The sequence below is a fragment of the Hylobates moloch genome, unplaced genomic scaffold (assembly GCF_009828535.3).
Source record: "Hylobates moloch isolate HMO894 unplaced genomic scaffold, HMol_V3 SCAFFOLD_8, whole genome shotgun sequence".
NCBI classification, from domain to species: Eukaryota; Metazoa; Chordata; class Mammalia; order Primates; family Hylobatidae; genus Hylobates; species Hylobates moloch.
In genome coordinates this window covers 126,415,686-126,420,043 of record NW_026652283.1, presented here as the reverse complement: position 1 = coordinate 126,420,043, position 4,358 = coordinate 126,415,686, and the positions used below count along the sequence as shown (strand labels likewise).

Sequence of the window (4,358 nt, the reverse complement as noted above, 5' to 3'; positions counted from 1 at the left end):
AGGGACTTATGTTTTCACTTGCCTTGGGCAAACCTAAAACTGGGATTGCTGAGAAATGGCAATTAATCAGGGTGGTTGTGCCATTTGCCCTCTCATCACCTTGTATAGTGGTTCCTGGGGCTCCACATTTTTACACTTGCCATGTCGGTCTGCAGTTTCAGCCGTGCTTGGATGACGGTGGTGGCATCTCATTGTGAGTTTACTTTAGATAACACCGAGCACCGTTTCCTGTTCTTATTGGCTATCAGTACATCTTTGGTGAAGTATTTACGTCTTTTGTTTTTTTTTAAATAGACTTGTTATTTACAGGCTTGTTATTGTTACATTGTTTTGTCCCTTTTGAAATAGACTTGTCTTGTTATTGTTCATTTGCAGGAGTTCTCTATTTACCAGCACTATGGTTTGAATGCGTTTTCCCCAAAGTTTATGTTTTGGAAACTTGACCCCCAATGCAGCAGTGTTGGAAGGTGCCTACTAGGTGGTGTCTGGGTTATGGGGGTATGACCCTCATGAATGGATTAATGCCAGACTGAGGCAGTGGGTTCCTTATAAAAGAATGAGTTTGGGTGAAACCCCGTCATTACTAAAAATACAAAAATTAGCTGGGTGTGGTGGCACGTGCCTGTAATCCCAGCTACTCGGGAGGCTGAGGCAGGAGAATAGCTTGAACCATGGAGTTGGAGGTTGCAGTGAGCCAAGATCGCTCCACTGCACTCCAGCCTGGTGACAGAGCAAGACTGTGTCTCAAAAAAAAAAGAAGTTTGGCCCATTTTGCATCCTCCCTCCCCACCTCCGCCTCCCACCTTCCGTCATGGGATGATGTAGCCAGAAGGTTCTTGCCAGGTGTGGCTCCTTGATCTTGAACTTCCCAGCCTCCAGAACTGTGAGAAATAAATTTCTGTTCATTGTAAATCACCCATTCCCAGGTATTCTGTTACAGCAGCACAACATGGATTAAGACAAGTCATTTGCGGGATATATGCATTGCCCCTGTGTTCTCCCAGTCTGTGGCTTGCCTTTTCAGTTTCTTAATGATGTCATGAGATGAGTAGAAATATTAAATTTTTGATGAACCATTTAATCATTTTTAAATGGTTGGTCCATTTTGTGTCCTACCTGAAGATCCATAAGATCTTTTCTTATATTTTATCCTAGAAACTTTATAATTTTTATACTTAAGTCTATGATCCATCTGAAATTCCTAAATTCTATTTTAATCCTAACAGTTTATTTGTAGATAATTTTGTTTTTTAACATATATAATCATATCGACTGTAAATAATCAGTTTTTCCTCTCTCAATCCTTATACTTTTTGTTTTTATAACCTATAACACTTGTTAGATGCTGCAGTACAATGCTGAATAGACTACGGAGAGTCGAAGATTTTCATACACCCTTATCAGTATCCGATAGAACAAGAAGATAAAAAAATCAGTAACAAATATGACCTAATTGACATCTGTAGAACATTACGTCAGTGAAAGCATGTTCTTAGCAAGCGCTCATAGAACATTTACCAAAATAGACAATGTTGGGCCATGAAGAAAGTGTTTGAAAATCTTAAATGATAAAAATAAAATAGATTATGTTTTAAGGCCACGGTGGAATTAAACTTTAGTTATAATAAAAAGAAAACCAGAAAGTCCCCAAATATTTGAAAGGTAAACCTAACTTTTCTAAATATCCCATGGGTCAAAGAGGGAATCACAATGGAAACTCCCAACTCTTCCATATCCCGACTTACGAAAATAGGGATGTATCTGTGAGGAACGCCTGAATAAAGCAGACAGACAGGATCTATTGGAGCTCCAAACCAGAGGATTTTCTGCCCAACCTGCCTGGAAGGCATTGCCCTGTGGCCCCACTCAGCAGTGTCCCTGGCTGCCCTGAGTGTAGGGGCTCAATTCCATCCATTGAGAAAATGAGTTGTTTATTCCATACACAGGACTATTTCCTCTTATCTCTAGTCTACATTTTTAGAAAAATTACAAGTATCAGGATTTTCTCATCGTATTTAGGTAAACCAGAAGTAATTCAGTTGACCTTTTTACTTCTGTTGACCAAGACCATTAATTGTCTGTGCAGAAGATCTCTGAATAAGGTACCCAGAGGACCCTAGGAATAGAAACCTGAAATAAGTTTTCTAATCTTAAGGTCGCTGAGAGGAACAGTCTACTCAGTCTGATTTCATAAAATTGGCAAGTGTGAATAATAAACATTGAAAAAATGTCACCTTACCTACGATTATTTTTTCCAACCATTGTAGTCTTTCTATATAGTCTATGATTTTGACATAGTCCAAAATTTTCAGGGAAATAACTTATTCCAGAGCACACAAGCCTTAATGGCAGTTAGTGTTTAGATTAATTTCGTGATAATTAGCACCCCAAATAGCTGTTTGTATTTCTTCTATAGAACAAGTGAAAGGGACTAGAAATCTGTTAAGAAGTCTGATAGTTCTAGAACGCTGACTTAAAATTACTCCTGTGATTCAGAGATTTGGGTAGGAGAAGGCATAGAAATAAATCTAGCATCTGCGAACACACGTGTTAAATGTGCTGACCAGGTAAAAGATAACATCCTTCAGTTATTTTGGTTAAAAATGTCTTCGTTTCTCGTGTTTTTTCTTTAACAGTAATTATAACGATAATCTGTTTCCTTTTTAAAAGTATAAGACAAATAAATGCTCAAAGTAAACAATTCCAATAACCCAGAAGGGGCCGTTCCCTGGAAAGGTCCCGGGAAAAACGAGCGCTTCCTGGCAAGAAGCAAGCTTCGAAAACTGCCTCGGAAACGTGGCTGAAGTCATCGCATTTCCAAACGCCCAAGCCTTGGCTGGTCCAGGGCAGCTGGCGCGGAAGACCCGGAACGCCCTGTGGGTAGGGCCAGCTGCGGACGGAGGGACCGGGTCTCAAGGGTCGGGTCGGGTGGGGTCCCGACACCCCCTCCTCGAGTGGGCGCACCCCGGGTGTCTGCAGGGAGGGGCGATGTTCTGCGGAGGAGGGGGAGGGTCTGCCCGACGCCTCCTCCCGCAAGTGAGCTCAGCCCGTGGGGGTCCGCAGAAAGGGGCGATGCTCTGGGAGAGGGTTAGGGTCTGCCCGGCGCCCCCTCCCCAAGGGGCGCAGCTCGGAGTCGGGAGCAGGCTCTGCGGGGAGGATCCAGATGTTGGGGGCGGGGAGGGCACTCAGTCTGCCCAGCGACCCCTCCCCAAGTGAGCGCGGCCCGGGATCCGCGGGGCAGGCGATGATCCGGGGACGGGAGCCTCTGCAGCGCGCCCCCCTCCCACGCGTGCGCAGCCCGGGCCGGGCGTTGGGGAGCGGGAGGGGTCGCGGGCGGCCACGTGGCCTCGAAGGAATGCGCGGGCGCGAGGGCAGGGCGCTGCCGAGAAACCGGCAGGCGCTGCGGCCAATGGGCGCCCGGAACGGTCTGGGCCCGCCAATGACAGCGTGGTGGGTGGAGCCGGCCGTCCGGGCGGGAGGGGCTGGGCGCATCCCTGTAGCCGGGGGGCGCGCGATCCGGGACGGACGGGGTCGCGGGGGACGCGGGGGACGGCGGGGAACAGCAGGGGACTGCGGGTCGCGTCCTGGCCGCCGAGGTGAGTGCGGGCCCCGGGGACCGTGGGTCCCCTCGCGGGCTTTTGAGAGTTGCACTTCTGCCCGGCTCCCCCGAAATCGCTGGGTCCCACCCGAGGTGGCGGCGCCCCCGACCCCCTGCGCAGATGTTTCAGGGAAGGGGCTGAGACCTCCCCGAGCAGCTCCCCCTTCCGCGGTGCCCCCAGCCCCTCAGGATAACGGCGCGGGCCTGGGCGGGGGGAGCAGGGACTGGCAGCAGGGACCCCCGGCCCCAGGGGCAGGAGCGAATCGCGATCGGCTGAAGGAGCCGGAGGGGCGAGCGGGCTGCGCCTGGGGCTCGTGCAGCAACTTAGATTTTCTGGTAAAGGAGAAGAATGCGGTCCGCCTCAGGATGGAGAGAAGGACCGGTGTAAGGAAAGCAGGCGTCTTTCACCCGCACCCTACCTGTCCCCCTACCCCACCAGTTCCCTGCACGCCGTGTACCCCGCCTGTCCCTCAGCGCCCCCTGTTCACTCTGCACTCCACCAGTTCCCCGCACCCCAGGTGTCCCCCCGCACCCCACCTGTCCCCCCACACCCCACCTGTCCCCCTGCACCCCACCTGTGCCCTCGCACTCTACCTGTTCCCCCTGCACCCCACCTGTCCCCCACACCCCACCTGTTCCCCCACACCTCACCTGTTTACCCTGCACCCCAGCTGTCCCCCGCACCGCAGCTGTCCCCCCACACCGCACCTGTTCCCCCGCACCCCACCTGTCCCCCTGCACCCTACCTGTTTATCCTGCA

General features: G+C 50.6%; 1 protein-coding gene across 2 annotated transcripts in view; it reads left to right on the top strand.

Moving 5' to 3' along the window:
* Nucleotides 1-3,533: 3,533 nt before the first annotated feature.
* ARHGEF10 (Rho guanine nucleotide exchange factor 10) overlaps nucleotides 3,534-4,358 on the top strand; it is a 134,146-nt gene continuing 133,321 nt past the window's right edge. For both annotated transcript variants that reach the window (XM_032162526.2, XM_032162527.2), the window contains exon 1: nucleotides 3,534-3,596. The gene's annotated coding sequence lies outside the window, so the exon portion shown is untranslated. The remainder of the gene's footprint in view (nucleotides 3,597-4,358) is intronic.